Below are 17269 nucleotides of genomic sequence, written 5' to 3' on the forward strand. Positions count from 1 at the left end.
TGTTACATAATCAACCAATGCCCATGTTTAGGCTCACTAGGAGTCTGGTCATGAGAGGCCCCATCATGATGTGTGTAGCTCCCACGAAAGATGAAGGTCACTAGAGAACAGCTAGCCTGCTAGGTATGCAAGTGCAGGGTGGATCTCCTGTGAAGCACACTGGCCCATCTACAGACCCCACCCTGATGTCTGTGAGTCCCATGGGCAGGGTACCCTTCTCTTCTCTTTGCTCCAGCAATCCTACCCCTTTAGCATCATTAACTCAGGCCTCTGCTTCCCCCCGACCCCAGAGCCTTCTATCCCACTTTATTAAGACCCCCATTCCCAGGCACTTGAAACATTCAACTAGGGTGTGCATGGGAAATTATGACCTTATTTTCAAGTTAGAGAGAATTGCTTATACCACACACAGTCATGCCCGTCAGCTTTCCTCCTCCTGCTACAACAATTGTAAGTGAAGTATGATTGTTGAATGGTGCCCAGCTCAAGGCCATCTCCCCCATGCAGGCCCCCATGTCGGCAGGGATGAAGAGAGGAAGTCTAAGTAGAAATCCCTTTGGGATCCCTTTGACAACTGAGTGGTGGTGGAACAATTAAGAAATGACCCTAGGGGCTTGGAGAGATGGCTCAGCAGTTAGGAGCTCTGTTCTTGCAGAAGACAATCCCAGCACCCACATGGCAGCTAACAACCACCCGTAACTCCAGTTCCAGGGGACTCTACACCCTCTTCTGTCCTCTGCAGGCACTGTACAACAATGACATGGGTGCACTCACACACATGCAGACATAACAGTCATACACACATAAAAATAAATCAAAGGGATGACTCTGCCCAAGCTCCCAGATCCTTAATCAACCAAGAAGCTATTTTCCCAAAGGGGGATCACTGAGGAACATTCTGGAAAATACCTCTTGTTAAGTGCTCAGACTCAGTGAGGTGTCCCTAACAGCTGAGCTCCAGGAACTGTTGCCACTCATAGAAGGCAGGATAGGCTGAGATTCTTCCTAGGCATTTCCTCCATGATGGAGGAAGGGCTCCTGCCAGTGGCCCAGCCTCTCCCAGAGTGGACAGGGCGGCCAGAATCAAGAGGAAGGAGGAATTCTTCCTGGGCCATGGGTTGCTCTGCACAGTCTCCTGTTTAGGCCATGGGGGTGGGGCTATGAAGAGACACCCCAAGCTTGGAGATGAACCCCACTTGGCCCAAACTCCTCTCAGCCCTGTGATGCAGTAGCCATCTTTGGAGCAAGGCCATGTCCTATGGTCTGTTCATGAAGGGGCTTCAGGCTAGCCTTGGGGTTGGGGTACAGGGATACATCGTTCCCTCTAGCCTGTTGGCCTCTGTCACCCCACCTGTGTTCCCAGCCCTACTGGAAATAGAAGTACCAATGCTTGGCAATTCTTTGATGAAGAAATAAAGGAAGTGAGGGTACTAGGGGGTACCTCAAGTGTCAGAGCAGATTCTTTTTCTTTTTTTAAAGACGGGCCTCACTCTGTAGCCCAGGCTAGCCTTGAATCCTCTTACCTCAGCATCCTGGGTGCTTAGATTATAGACAGCACCAGAGTAGATTCTTTACTGAAGAGGCAGTGGACTTGAGTTGGGAAAGGATAGCTGTTTTGGAAGAAAGAATGTCTGACGTAGGGTTGGCAGGGTCACTTGCTTCTTGGGACAAACAGTGGCTCCTGTGTCTGCTGGTGGAGTCAGCAGGGCTAGAGAGCTAGATCTCGCCTCCCCCAGAACTGTGGGCAGCCACAGGTATGGACTGGATGGTTTGTCCACTGGTATGAGCTTGGTGGGCTGAGCTCAGAGCCTCCACAGGCAAAGCGAAGTTTTGGAACCACTGGCTTTCCTATAAAGACCCCCTCATGGAGACAGTGCCCGTGATAACCTGGGCTTGGGTGGACTGAGAATGGGGTTGAGGAAGGTGGCCTGTTGTCTATCGTGTTGCACCAGGAAGCTGAAGACTCCCCAGGAGACACTGGCTTTGACTTTCCAAGGCTAAGCAACATCCAATGTGGGCAGGGATAAAGGAGGGAAAATCAGAGACAAAAGAGGAGAAGAGGACAGGGAAACAGGACAAGGGACACCTGGAGCCTTCCCACAAACCTCCCCGAATCAAAACAAGATGTTGGTCACTGGCTTACAGACAGCGAATCAGTCAAATTACACAAGTCCCAAGTCTCAGCTCCATGCGGCACATTGCGGGTACACCAATATTGATCCAGACAGGGAATAAGAAATATCCATCATTACATTAAAAAAAAACTGTCCCAGCTGAGTCACATCATGCATTACCTTCATATCCACTAGGCATATGAATCTGGAAGATAATGAGGGGTAAGTTCTTTTGTCCTGAAATAGTCCCTGAGCAGTGTGACCATACCACAGGGGCTGTCACTTTTATAGCTGTGATCTCACGTCCTGAGGTTTGAGCCAGTGACATACAGCAATCACAGCACTTTACAATCTGGATATATGTTTATGACCAGGGCAGGCACCATGGGCTTGCAACCTGTGCAGTCCCAGGGCCCTATTGAGGGGGGGTTGCTTGGTTTAACACCGTGGTGCTGCCTCTCTGAAATTCTTTTTTTTTTTGAGACAGGGTCTCCCTGTAGCCCCAGCTGGCCTGGAACTTGCTATGTAGGCCAGGCTGGCCTTGAACTCACAGAGATCCACCTGCCTCTGCCTCCCAAGTGCTGGAATTAAAGGCGTGCATCACCACGCCTGGCTATCTCTGAATTCTTAATGACGGTCTGGCCCAAGAGGCCCTGCATGCTCCTATGGCATAGGACCCTGCAAGCTATTAAGGCCTTTCCTATGCGTTATCTCCCTAGTCCCCCACAGCCAGGGGAGAGAAGAGCTGAAAGGAATCATCGCCCTGAGTCACAGATGGTGAAACGTACTGGGGAGGGGGAGTGATGATGCCAAGATAGGCTGGGATCTCACAGGTATAGCTGGGGTCTTGTAAGGAACAGTGGGCTCTTGTGAGACCCCGGCTCCTTTCCCTTTCCAAGTTCTTTCTCAATCAATGCATGTAACATTCTCTGCTCCTGCCCCAGCACTGACCTCCATTCTATGTCTTTTTAAATCTCATTTCATTAAAAAATGTTAGTCATCTACTCACCTGCCATCCAGGAGCTCCTGGGTGTTGGGCTCCCTCGTTCGCTTTTCCTCTCCCATCCACCGTCTTATCCAGGCGCCTCAGAGCAGGCACATGTGTCCCCAGCTAACACATACAAGCTTCCACTCTGTCCCAGAGAGCTACAGCCAAGTACTCTGTCCTCTACAAAAGCCTCCCTGGGAAACATTCCTGACCTTCAGACCCGCTGGCCCCATTCCTGTAACAGGCACTTCCTGTCTGGGTATTTACCTTACTGGGTGCCGTGAGCCCAGCCGGGGTGATGGCCACACACCTGCCCAGGAGCCTTGTAGGAGGAGAGGTGCTACCGAGGTGAAGGCCGGGCATGGCTAGAATAGCCCCTGAGTATAAGGTCGTGACCAGCAGACCCAAAGCCCCCTCCCCACCAACCCAGCCAACCTGCTCCCTCAAGTCTGAGATTGGGAAAAGGTTTGTGATCCTTTGGGGTTCTTGTTGTGTGTGTGTGTGTGTGTGTGTGTGTATGTGTGTGTACACAGCAAGCCTCCTCCTCACCCCCTCATCTGCCTGCCTCCACCTCCCAGCACTGGGATTACAGGTGCGCACTACCATGCTAGGCTTTTTAAAACTAAATTTAATTAATTAATTTTTATTTTTTGTGTGTGAGCGTATTGCCTGTGAATGCAATGCTGGCAGAGGCCAGAAGATGGTGTTGGATCCCCTAGAACTAGAGTTACAGATGGTTGTTAGCTGCCCTAGGAGTGCTGGGAACTGAACCAGGGTCCTCTGTAAGAGCAGTCAGTGCTATTAACTGCTCAGCCATCCCTTTGGTCCCCACTCTAGGCTTTTTATGTGGGTGCTGCAGATCTGAACTCTGGTCCCCACACTAGGTTTTTTATGTGGGTGCTGCAGATCTGAACTCTGGTCCCTACATAGGCTTTTTATGTGCAAATCTGATTATGGGTAGATCTGAACTCAGGTCCTCACACTAGGCTTTTTATGTGGGTGCTGCAGATCTGAACTCTGGTCCCCACACTAGGCTTTCTATGTGCAGATCTGAACTCAGGTCCTCATGCTTGTGCAGCAAGCACTGTACCAACCGAGCCATTTCCCCTGTCCCTCTAGTCACTTCCTGATGTGGCCACCCAGGCTCAGCTTGGCAGCTTCCAGTCAGGGGACTCCAGGACATTGCTCTGCGAGGGGTCTTGATCCATTATTACTATGACAATTTTTATCAGAGACAGCTTCTTTCAGTGTGGTGTTTACCACACAACAGGCACTGAACTAAGCATGTTGCATAACCTCCCTGCATAACCCTGTGCTCTCGGCAGAGTAGAGAATTAGGCCTTTTTAAAGGCACATAGGCTTATAGAAGTCAATAATCTTGTCCAAAGCCACACAGCTAGTAAGCTGGTCCAGGACCCAAATCCAGACCAGTTGATACCAAAATGTTGGCTTTTATCCACCAACCTCCTTTGCTAATTTTAATGATCACAATGCTCGTCTTTATGTAAACCTCAAGCGAGCTATTGTTTTTGTAACCGGCTACTGGTAACAAATTAACCCAACATGAACTGCCATGAAGCACAGCACACTTGTAATCTGGGTTTCTGTGGCCAGGAATCCAGGCAGGGCCTGGCTGCATTCTCTGTTCAGGGTTTGTTGGCTGCTGGAGTCGAGGTGACTGTGGGCCGTGGTTACCTGTCAAGGCTGCACGGAGAAGGCTCCTTTCCCAGCCTCATGAGGTTGGTGGCTAGACTAGGTTCCTCCTTGGGGGATACTGGACTGAGGTGACTGTTCTGTTTGTTTGCCAGTCTTCCCTGGCAGTATACTCTATCAGATAGCGTAGCCAGTTCCAGCTAGCCTAGCTTACTCCAGGGATCATCTGTCTTTGAGTGCTGGGATTACAGGCCATGACTGCCTAGCTTTTATGTGAGTTCTGGATATCTGAACTCTAGTCCTCCCACTTGTGTGGCCAACACTTTATCAACTGAACCATCTTCCCAGCCCCGCGGTCTTCTGTGATCTGCTCATGGAAGAGGCATTAAATGGTATCCCATCACTTTGCCATGTTCTGCTTATTAGAAGGAAGTCATGCACAAGGGCCTGAGTGCATGAAGTGGGGATCACATCAGAAAGTGTCCTAGGATGGACATTTGATTGCCACAAAGTGTTGGTTTTAGTTTTGCCACTGAAAGGCAGATGGAAGTAGTCTCTCATCCACCTGTCCAATGTCTGCCCATCCATCCATCCACCCATCCATCCACCCATCCATCCACCCATCCATTCATCCATCCATCCACCCATCCATCCACCCATCCATCCACCCATCCATCCATCCATCCATCCACCCATCCATCCACCCATCCATCCACCCATCCATCCACCCATCCATCCACCCATCCATCCACCCATCCATCCACCCATCCATCCACCCATCCATCCACCCATCCATCCACCCATCCATCCACCCATCCATCCACCCATCCATCCACCCATCCATCCACCCATCCATCCACCCATCCATCCACCCATCCATCCACCCATCCATCCACCATCCAGCCATCCATCTCATCCACCCATCCACCCATCCATCCAGCCAGCCATCTAGCCAGCCATCCCATCCATCCGTCCACCCATCCACCCATCCATCCACCCATCCACCCATCCATCCACCCATCCATCCACCCATCCATCCTAGCCATTCCACTCCTGAGCTTAGGGTTTTATACTTTTACTCTCAATTACATTTCTAATCATTTGTACACCCCCAAAAGAAAAAACTATAACCTAGCCATTCCACTCCTGGGCATGTGCCCAAAGGCCTACAGATCCACCACAGACATTTGCACATCCACATTTATCTCTGTCTTATTTTCAATAGAAAGGAAATGGAACTAGCTTAGATGCCTATCAGCAGACGAATGGATAATGAAGGTGTGGCACATATAAAATGGAATATTATTCAGCTATAAGGAAAAAATGAAATATTTTTTAAGAAAAATTAATGGACTTGGAAAGTATAGTACTAAGCAAAGTAACCCAAACTCAGAAAAAAACACATACAAATACATGTTCTTCCTCATATGTGGCTTCTAGCCTATAATTTATACATGTATGTAGGTAAACAGCTGTTAAATGTAGCTATAGGATAAAATTTAGAAACTAGACCAAGGGGGGAGTAACACTAAGTGTTGAGGAAGGGCAGAATACAGGCAAAAGGACACATGTCATGAAGAGGATGGAAAGCTGTTTCTTCCCAGTTTCTACCCCATCCATTCCTTCATTCATTCCTTGAACAAACATTTAGACAGTCCCTACATTAGGCTTAGAAAATGCCAGAATAAAGATAATTATTCCTCTTCCCCATCATCATTCCCTGTCACCAAAGGCATCCAGTGGAGGCTTCACATAGGCAGGGGTTGGGAGGTGCCACTGGATGCTCTGTCCTGCAGGAGGCTCGGCTCTCTCTCCCTTCACTGGTCCTCAGGTGCCACAGTTCTGAGACCTTTGTCCCTGTTCCCTCTCTTCGCCGTTTCACTCACTTGAAAAATGTATTTTGAGTTCCTTCTAAACACAGAGTCATGGTAGCTGGCATGTGTGCTGGTATGCATGTGAGTGTGCATGTGTGTGTGTGCGTGCGTGTGTGTAAGGTTAGAGCTGGGGTTTGTGGTTCTTTCTCTTGTTTGTGATTTCTTCCCTTTCGCTCCAGAGACAGGACTCTCAGGCTTTTGTAGACAGAGCCCAGCTCAGAGTGCTGCCTTCTGTCACATACTGTTGTAGGGCCTGGTTCAAGGGACAGCAAGACATAGTTTCCTACTCGTGTTGGGCAGGGCCAGCAAGGGGCACCGGCTCGGTGGATAAAGTGCTTACCCTGCAACAATTAGGACTTGAGTTTAGAACTCTTGTAAAGCTGGACATGGCAGCATGAGTCTGTAATGCTAGCATTCTTACAGTGAGATGGGCGGCAGAGACAAGAGACTCTGCTAGCTTGAGAGTTAGCTAGCCTGGAGTATGCAGTGGTGAACAATTGGAGACCCACTGAGCCATCTCCCCTGCCCATTTATTTGTTTTAAATGGTTGATCATGAGGGCACCGGAATCCAAAGCTCTGGGGCTGGACACAGCAGGGAGCTTGAAGAGGGTTCATAGAGCAGAAGAAAATGTCCGAGACTTCAGGAGCTAGAGCTGTCTACAAGAGGGGCTGGAGAGATGGATCAGTGGTTAAGAACACTGACTGCTCTCGCATAGGACCCAGGTTGGATTCCTAGCATCCACATGGTGGCTAACGACCACCCATAACTCCAGTTCCAGGGGAATCCGATGTCCTCTTCTGACCTCGGTGGGCATCACCCAACATGGGTGCACTTACATGTAGGCAATACACTTATGTGCAAAACATAAAAATAATAAATAAAATGTTATTTTAAAAAAAGAAATTGAGAAAGATGTTTAAGAATCTCTGAACTCTTAAATATAGGTAGAGGCATCTATGGGGAGCTCTCTACAACCCAGAACAGTAGAGGGAACAATTTGCTCATCACACTTGAGAGACAATTCCCACTGAAGATGAGCTCGCACACAAAATCTGCAAACACTTGAGACTTCCTGAGAAGAATAAACAATTGAAAAGTTGGCAAACAAGGAAATAGAAACAATAGGAGAATGGAAAACACATATTTTAAAAGCAGATGTGTGAAATTCTTACCTTCGTGGGATTCCCAGAGTGTGACAATTTGTCAGATAGTAACAACTGAGCAAGCTAGACATCCACATATATGTGAGCTTGGCGGAGAAAAACCATTTATATGTGCAAAAGGTACATGTATTGCTGGGTTTGCCGTAAAACAACGCCACAGGTTAGCATCTTTCAGCAACAGAAATTTATTGTCGTATGGTCATGGGTCATGGAGGCTCAAAGTCCAAGATTAAGATGGCAGTGAGTTTGGTTGCTTCGAAGGCCAGCCTCTTCCTTGGACCTGAATTTCAAGATTGACATGTCAGCAGGCTTGGTTCTTGGCTTGCAGATGGCTGGACTCTGTATCTTTGTGTGAGTGATTCTCCCTCTGTGTGTTCCCAGATCTGTGGGTAATATCCTCTACTTAAAAGGGCATCATTCATACTGAGCTAGAGCTTACTCCGTGACTTCATCTTACCACTTAAAGACCTGTCTCCAAATACAGTCACGCCCTGAGGTACTTCCTGGATCATCAGCATAGGAATTCCATAATTCTCCAAACTCCTTTGTTTCTATTTTTAAATCCAGTTCCACCAATTTCTGAGGATGTTGCCTTGGGCTTTTGCCTCATTTTCTCTTTTCAAAATGGACAGGACACGCAGTACCTGTGACATAGGGTTGATGTCAGAATGAAGTACATGTCTGCATATAAAGCTCTTAAAAATAAGTACAGAAGCCAGGCATGGTGGCACATGCCTTTAATCCCAGCACTTGGGAGGCAGAGGCAGGCGGATCTCTGTGAGTTCAAGGCCAGCCTGGTCTACATAGTGAGTTCCAGGACACCTGGGGCTACAGGGAGACCCTGTCTCCAAAAAGAAAAAAAAGCAATTCAAAGAATAAAGTAGAAATTATAGGAATAAAAATATTACATTAATAAATCCTAATTAGACACAACTTGTTTATTTTAAAGTATTTTATTTATTATTTTTATTTTATGTATATGAGTATATTGCTTGCATGTATGTAAGTGTATCTGTGCCATACAATGCTCACAGAGGTCAGAAGAGGATGTCGGATTCTCTGGAACTGGAGTTAGGATGGTTGTTAACCACCATGTGGGTGCTGGGAATCAAACCTGGGTCCTCTGCAAGAGCAGTCAGTGCTCTTAACTGCTGAACCGTCTCTCCAGCCCCTGTTTAGGCACAATTTTCAAAAGATTATTTTATTTGTTATTTTTATTTTATGTGTATGAGTGTATTGCCTGCATGTATGTGAGCGCACCTGTGTTGTACAATGCCATGGGGGTCAGAAGAGGGCGTCAGATTCCCCTGGAACTGAAGTTAAGGATGGTTTGTAGCAGCTATGTGGGTGCTGGGAATCGAACCCGGGTCCTCTGCAAGAGCAGTCAGTGCTCTTAACTTCTGAACCATCTCTCCAGCCCCTGTTTAGATACATTTTAAACTTAATGATTTGGAAAATAAATCTAAGAAAATCATCCCCAGTGAAGCACCAGGATGTAAAGAGGCAGAAAACACAAGTGAGATTCAAAAACCACCACAGAATAAATCAAGAAAACGCAGGTGGCATTTAACCAGCCATTGTGAGGGAGCATTGAAAGTGGAGGAGGGAGAAGGGATAGTTAAAGAAACGCAGTGGAGGGGTTTTCAGTTAAAGACAGGAGTTCCACCTTTGAACAATCATGCTGAGTCCTCTAGTGCAGTGACAATGGACTCACACTCAGGCGACCAGGAGGGAGCTGCAGGATGTCAGAGATAAAGAAAAAAATCTGAAAAGGCTTCAAAGAGACAACATCATGTCAGCGATGACCCAGCGAGCCAGGCACTGCCCTGTTACCACAGGGCTGGTCGCCCTTCCTGCCTCCCTTCCAGAGTGCTCTCTGCCTCCAGGCATTTCCATTTTGTTCTCCAGCCTGTGTCTACCCGACCCCGCTTGTCCCCCCACTTCCCCTTCTGTAACTTACTGAGCCATGACAATCTGCCCTGCAGTGTTCAGTCTCTGCCTTTCCTAGCTCTACAACGCAGTGCGTTCATCCTTCTTCCCGCAAAGTAAACTGGAAAGGAACGTGCAGCTCTGGAACCCAGCCCACGAAGACTTTCTTTATCTCCCCTCCCCAGGGAGGTTACAAGCAAGCTTTCAAAGTTTATGAAGAGAATTTAATACAGATTTTAAGCAACAGGGTTAAGAGAAAGAATGATATTCAGTAAGAAAGTAAGACGCAGGGCTGGAGAGATGGTTCAGTGATTTAGGGCACTGGCTGCTCTTGCAGAGGGTCTGGGTTTGGTTCCCAGCATCTATGCAGGGCCTGGCTCACAACCGCCTGTTAACTCCAATTCCAGAGGATTTGATGCCCTCTTCTGGCCTCTGTGGGCACTACATGCATGTGGTACACTTACATACATGCAGGCAAAATACTCATACACATAAAAATTAAAAATAAAAGTTTAAAATGCATTTAAAAAGAGAGACAGACACACTCGAGAATGTGGGTGTGAGCTTCTCAAAAGACTGTTGCCCAATGAATGTTTTTGAACACTTAACCAGCTGCTCCTTTGGACCTGAATATAAGTTAGATTTGCATGCAGTCAACGAGGACCCTCAAGCCACGTTGTTTTTTCTTTTTTCTTTTTGGTATGTGTGTGTGCATGCTCCTGTGTACACACATGCATGTACACACATGCATGCGTGTGGAGGCCAGAGGAAGACTTCCAGCACTGTTACTCAGATGCTGTCTACCCTGTTTTGAGACGGGGCTCTCACTGGCCTGGAGCTCCCTGACTAGGCTAGATTGGCAGTGAACCCCAGAAAGGCTGCTGTCTCTGCCTCCCCAGTGTTGGGACTGCAGGCATGCATGCCACCATGTCTGGGTTCTGGGGGTCTATCTCTGGTCCTTTTGTGTGCACAGCAAGCACCTTACCTACTGAGGCATCTCCCCAGTCTCTTAAGCCATGTTTCAACACCTTTTATTAAATGGCTTACCATCATTGTTAATGGCATGGGTGAGAGTTGGGAAGGTTCTCACTAAAGTTTCCCAGTTCTTGTCTCCCAGAACAAAGAATTGCACCAGGGACACATGGGAAGGTAACAGAAACAGAGGCGGTTTATCAGAAGGAGAAAGCCACTCTCGAGAATGGAGCAGGCTGGTGTTTGGGGGAAAAGCTCAAAAGCACTGGGCCAGGAGACTCAGGGCACTTTGGAGGTCATTTCCACAGCACCAACCTTCTCTTACGATGTTGTGGGCTTCCTCAGCACACTGACATATGACTTAGGTGGGGAAGGGTTTCCAGACTGTTTGTCAACTGGTTTCTTTCATGTTAATCTTGATGACTCTCTCTCCACAGCCCTATTCTCTTGCCATAACTCCTTGCTGAGAGCTGTGGTCACAGAAATCGTTTTCAGGAGCAGAGGGTGATGATGATCATTCAGTCTTCTATAATTTCTTCCATGCAGACCAGGGGCAGAGTACCTGCCTAAAAGAGACCATAAGATTCTCCCCTGTACTTTACCATTCGGTGTGAGAAGAGGCTTAGAGCCCCCGTAGTAGGAGTTGGCTGGAATCCCTTCATCATAAGGGGTTTAGTTTGAAATTGTCACAGATTTTACAAGGTTAAAATACATGGTCTAGGGCTGGAGAGATGGCTCAACTAGTAAGGGAGCTTGCTATAAAACTTGACAACCTGAATTTGATCCCTGGGACCCACATGGTGGAAGGAGAGCACCAACTCATGCAAGTTGTCCTCTGGCCTCCACATGTGTCCTACACACACACACACACACACACACACACACACACACACACACACTTTTTTTTTATTAAATTATAAGGTCTAAGAGTAGCCAATAGCCCCAGAAATGGCAAGAGCTGGGAAAGTCATGATCAAGCTTTTCCCAAGAGTCACCCTGTATAACTTATTCTTGGGAATGTGAGCCCATGGACTGTTAAAAAATAAACCATCTTGGCCTGGCGTGGTGGCACACACTTTTAATCCCAGCACTTGGGAGGCAGAGGCAGGTGGATCTTTGTGAGTTCAAGGCCAGCCTGGTCTACATAGTGAGTTCTAGGACAGCTGGGGCTACAAGGAGACCCTGTCTCAAAAAAGACCAAAAAAAAAATAAATAAACCATCCTGGGACTGGAGAGTTGGCTCAGGGATTAAGAGCACTGGCTGCTCTTACAGAGGACTCAGGTTCAGATCCCAGCACCCACATAGTAGCTAAAAACTGTTTGTATGCCCTCTTCTGACCTCCATAGGCACTGTACAACACGAGTATACTTACATACGTGCAGGCAATACACTCATTCACATAAAATAAAAATAATAAATAAAATATTTTAAAAAGTAAATCATCCTGATGATTGTATTAGGAATATGACACAGTAGGAACAATCCTAAGGAGGAACCTAACGGTGGGGTAGACTGAAAGGGGAGATAGTGTGAGGTTGGAGCCACTGAGTACCAACATTGTTAAAAGAAAAGAAGATGAAGAAAATCAGAACATCAAATAAGGCTACAACTACCGATAGGTTTATCTGAATAGAGCTTGTCTGTGATATAGCTGAGGTGGCTATGATCACCCTACCTGGCATGTCAGTAGCCCATACCCAGGGTTTAATGGGAAGACCTGTAAGGCCGATTCATTGTCCCCTTTTAAAGTTTAATCTACTTTATAAAGTTTTATATTGCTCTCAATCATTTTACTCCATTTACACCCTGTCGGTGTTTAAGACCACTCAGGTGCCCCCAAATTAACCATTTCCCTTTTTATTGCTAAGGACAGTAAAGGATTCTTAGGAGGTTACTCTTAGGGACTTAGGAGGAACCCCTGGCTCTTTTGACTTTTCTCTACCTGTTATGCATCTATTAGGATGGGTCAAGGTCCTGCTGACTGTGCAGCTTCCATTGGAAGCCTTGAGGACACCCTCTCCTGTGTTAACCCTCCTCTTTGTAGCGTGTACACTGGTTAGAGTCCAACCTCTGGAGTCTCCATGGCCTCTCTGATGGAAGGACAGGTGACCCACTGGAGCTATAGGGTCCCTTTGTTGGAGTCCTGTTGTTCCCTGGTACTGGGGACAAGGGATACGATGCTGGCTATCCTGTTAGACATCATTCTCATTGCCTTTGGCCAAGGGTGATTACTGAACATCCAGAAAGTCAGTTACAGCAGCACTGAAGAATGAATTGTGGTTTAAAAATTAGCTATTGTGTAACACTTAGATAAAGGTGAACAAAGAGATTTTTCTCTGAAGGCACCCTCAGTAGAAGCTATAAACAATTATCTTGATAAAACAGTCTTTGCTCTTTAAGCAAATTTTGTGTATGTTCATACTATTTTAAATTTCTAATTTTATAATCCTTTTTCCTATTTGGTGTTTTTTTTTACCGTGTTTCTAAAAAATTTAGAAAACCTGCTTTTTCCAACAAAATTAATTTATATTTTAATGAAAACATGGGTGGCGTTGCAGTAAAATATTACCCTCTTTTTTCCCAATACTAACATTTCAATTTAACTTTATTATTATTATTTTCTTTTTGAAACAGGGTCTCCTTGTAATCCCAGCTGTCCTGGAACTCACTATGTAGACCAGGCTGGCCTTGAAGCCTCAGAAATCCAACTGCTTTGCCTCCCAAGTGCTGGGATTAAAGGAGTGCACCACCATGCCCGGCTAATTTATTATTTTTAAGATTATCTGTAGGAAGAGGAGAGGGAGAGGTGGAGATGATGTAAACATAATACTCATGAGTGAAATTCTCAAAAAAAAATTGTGTCGGTGCGTGTGTGTGCGTGTGTGTGTGTGTATGTTTGTACACATGAGTGTAATGCCTGCTGAGACCAGAAGAGGGCTCAGATCCCTGGAGCTGGAGTTATAGGTGGTTGTGAGGCATCTGATGTGGGTGCTGGGAACCAAACTGGGGTCCTCTTCAAACGCACTATGTGCTCTTAACTTCAGAGTCATCTCTCCAGCCCCTAATTTAATTTTGTAAACACTGATACTGTCACACTTGTATATAATGTACTGATTCTATTTGCCCCCACTGACTCCTCCCACATCTGCTGACTCCCTTCTTCCAGATAGCCCCTCACCTGCCCTCCTGTCTCTCCTTTTCTTTCCTTTCTCTCCCTCCCCCCCTTCCTCTTTCTTCTCCTCCCCTCCCTTCTTTCCTTTTTTTCCTAGGCCCCAGGCAGGCAGTTGCTGTGTGTTTGTGACGGCAGTGACCGTGTGGTGTCCAGAAGACAGCACCCTGGCACACTCCTCCCACACTTTGGCTCCCACAGTCCTTCTACCTCCTCTTCTGCAATGGTCCCTGGGCCCCAGAGTGGGAAACACACAAGTCCTCTTGGGGCCATGCAGTCAGCATTCCCTTATTCTCAGCACTTTGAGTGTTATGGGTGCCTTCTTTGACCATCATCTTTCTATTTCAAATTTCTTAGGATCAACCTTATTGATATCGACCTTATTCGTATCATGTATTCCAAGGTCACTCAATGCAGAAAGAACTACTAGGTCCTCTGGAGTGGAGAGAAGCATTCGCTCGTTGTTCTAGCTTGTTTCTCTATTGCTGTGACAAAATACTCTGACCAATACCAACTTGGGAAGGAAAGGGTTTATCTTATCTGGGTCACAGTTAATCAGGGAGCCCACGGTTGGAACTCAGGGCAGGAACCTGGAGGCAGGAGCTGGAACACAGGCCATTGAGGAACACTGCTGACTGGCTTGCTCCCCCGCTGCCCACTTAGCCTGCTTTCTCATGCAACACAGGCCCACCCACAGTGGGCTGGGCCCTCCCACATCACTCAACAATCAAGAAGATGCCCCACAGACATGGCCACAGGCCAGTCCCATGGAGGAAATTCCCCAATTGAGGTTCCCTCAACCCAGGTGTGTCAAGTTGACACTAAAGCTATCCAGCACACTCATCTATCCTAAGTGTTGATCGGATGGGTTGGAGCTCTCCTTCCGACCTACCTACAAGTCCCTGGGTGAATCCAAGCATAATTGGGGGAGAATTGGAAACACTGGTTTGAATCTCCAGCTCTTCCTACAGTTATCCTGGCTTTAAATCAATCACCTACATTGTCTCTTTCCCAGGACTAAGTCCCTTCCGGGAGGTTCTCTGAGGTTCTCTCTTGCCTCAGTGGAATAAGGTCTATCTCCTTAAGAACTCTAGAAATAGTCCCAAGCTATCAGACTGCTAGGCTCCAAGAAGAGGCCTACCTATGTGAAGGACTTTAGCCTCTTTTTGTTTTAAATCACTGTTCAGCATCAAAGTGGAAGCAGGCAGATTCCCGCCCCCCCAAACCCATTTGGATCCCAGGTTCATATATGACCCAGGGGATTATCTCCAAACGCTCAGGGATGGGATTGTCTGCAGGCAATGTGCAGGGAGGAGTTGCGGCACAAAGCAGGGCTCATCCACCACAGCAGGTAGAAAAGCAAGGAGCACAGTGAAGTGGGGATCACCTGGCCTGGTCAGCATGCAAAGTGATGGGCATTAGGACCTCTGTGGGCCCCAGAGTCAACATTCCAACATTTCAGGGTCAGGGCCTGCAGTCCGAGTCTGTCATTCCAGTCATCCCGGTGGGGCATCTGGCAAGGTGGAAGGAAAGAAGGGAAGAAACGGTTGTAGGAGTGAATGCCGGAGGAGCAGGGGAGTCTGCGGACACAGGGTTGTGGACTCTGAACAGCCATGTAGGTGTCACCATCTTGGCAGGTCTCTACCTGTGGGTGGTGTACAGTGGCCTGAGTGAAAAGGATCCGTTTATTACTGGGACATAAATCCATGGCAAGATCCCTGCATCTTCCAGACTCAGCTCTGGGTCACTGTCGGGCCTCTCCTTGCAGGCCTGCCAGTTTAAAGATGGCTGCCTGCCAGGGGCAGTTGCCCTTCAGTCTAAAGTTCTGAAGGTTTGGCAGCTGCCAGCAGATGCATGAGCTTGTTTGCCTCTGAATAAGATTGGCTAATGTTCCCTAGACCAGGAGAAACGTTTCAGGGGAAACTTGGTCCTGGCTGCTAAGTTGAGGACAGAAAGAGCAAAGGAGGGGTGAGGGGCTCACCTGCACTATCAGCCTCCCCCAGGAGCCTGTCCTTTCCAAATGCTCCTGGGAAAGTGAAAGGGGTGTGCAAAGAAGGGGAGAGGTAAGAAACAGCAGTCTTACTCCTGGCTGTGCTAGCTGAAAAGGCACAGGTCAGGGTTGGGAGGGCGTCCGCTGAAGCATCCAGGTTCTTGTGTCTCAGGACAAAGAACTGTACCAGGGACCCTTGGGAGGGTGCCAGAAATAGAGACCGTTTATTAAGAAAGGGGAACACATTGCTAAAAATGGGAGTGGGCTAGTGAGCTGGGGACAGGCAGCCACTAAAAAGAGCTGGGCATCAAGGCTCAAGTCGTTTTGTAGGTTATTTACATAGTGCTTTCCTCTTAGGGTTGGAGACTGTGTTCCTGTAGCCCAGGTGAGGAAGTTTCTCCACTCTTTGCAAGTTGACTTCTTTCATATTTCTCTCTCTCTGTCTCTCTGTCTCTCTCTCTGTCTCTGTCTCTCTCTGTCTCTCTCTCTCTCCACATCCTTATTCTCCTGCTGCATTACTTTATAGTAATGCTTTTCAAAACTAATAATGAAATTTGTACGTATACAGACGAGTACAGGGAAGTAAATAATTATCATTTGTAATATCACTAGTTAAAATTAATTACTGATAATTATCCTAAAACTGGGCGTGGTGGTACATGCTTGTAAATCCCAGACTCAGGAAGCTAGAGCAGGAGAATCATGTTTTGAGGCCAGTGTGGGCTACATAGCAAGTTCCAGGCTAAAGTGAGCTACATAGTGAGACCCTGTCTCAAAAAAACAAAACAATAGGACTAGAGAGATGGCTCAGTGTTAAGAGTGCATAGTGCTCTTGCAGAGAATCTGAGTTCAATTCCCAACACCCACATAGAGCAGCTCACAACTGCCATAACTCCAGCTCCTGGGAGTTCAGGTGCTATTTTCTACTTTCTCCTACATTTTATAGTATTTGAAGCAGAAGTCTAATTTTTACCTTTCTTTCTTTTTTAAATCTCTTTCTTTCCTTTCTTGAGACAGGGTCTCATTCTATAGCGCAGGTTGACCTGGAATTCATTGTGTAGCCCAGGCTGGGCTCAAATTTGTGGCAATCTGCCTGCCTAAGCCTCCCAAGTGCTGGGATTACAGAGCCAACACATTCAGTCACAATTTCTTTCTCCTGCATATAATGTAGTTTGAAATAACCCAGCCAAGGAGCCGTCTGTCAGCTGGGGTTAAAACAAGGATATCAAGGCATTGACTTCAAAGGTATCACCTGACACCCCCGCCACCGGGGGGGATGCTGTCTGAGAAGGTAGTTTACTGGGGCCCTTCCTGTGGGCTTGCCCTTGGGTGGAGCGTCCAAAGAGAAATTCCAAGTCAGCACTGACTTGATCATCTTTCAGAACTGGCGAAAAGAGGCCAAGTCCAGAGGGAG

General features: G+C 47.2%; 1 protein-coding gene across 1 annotated transcript in view; it reads right to left on the bottom strand.

Moving 5' to 3' along the window:
• The window catches only part of Ngef (neuronal guanine nucleotide exchange factor), a 115263-nt gene extending 112020 nt beyond the window's left edge, over positions 1 to 3243 (bottom strand). The window contains exon 1 of the mRNA XM_029565952.1: positions 3124 to 3243. The gene's annotated coding sequence lies outside the window, so the exon portion shown is untranslated. The remainder of the gene's footprint in view (positions 1 to 3123) is intronic.
• Between the last annotated feature and the right edge of the window lie 14026 nt (positions 3244 to 17269).

The sequence above is a fragment of the Nannospalax galili genome, unplaced genomic scaffold (assembly GCF_000622305.1).
Source record: "Nannospalax galili isolate Female #2095 unplaced genomic scaffold, S.galili_v1.0 scaffold1138, whole genome shotgun sequence".
Taxonomy (NCBI): domain Eukaryota; kingdom Metazoa; phylum Chordata; class Mammalia; order Rodentia; family Spalacidae; genus Nannospalax; species Nannospalax galili.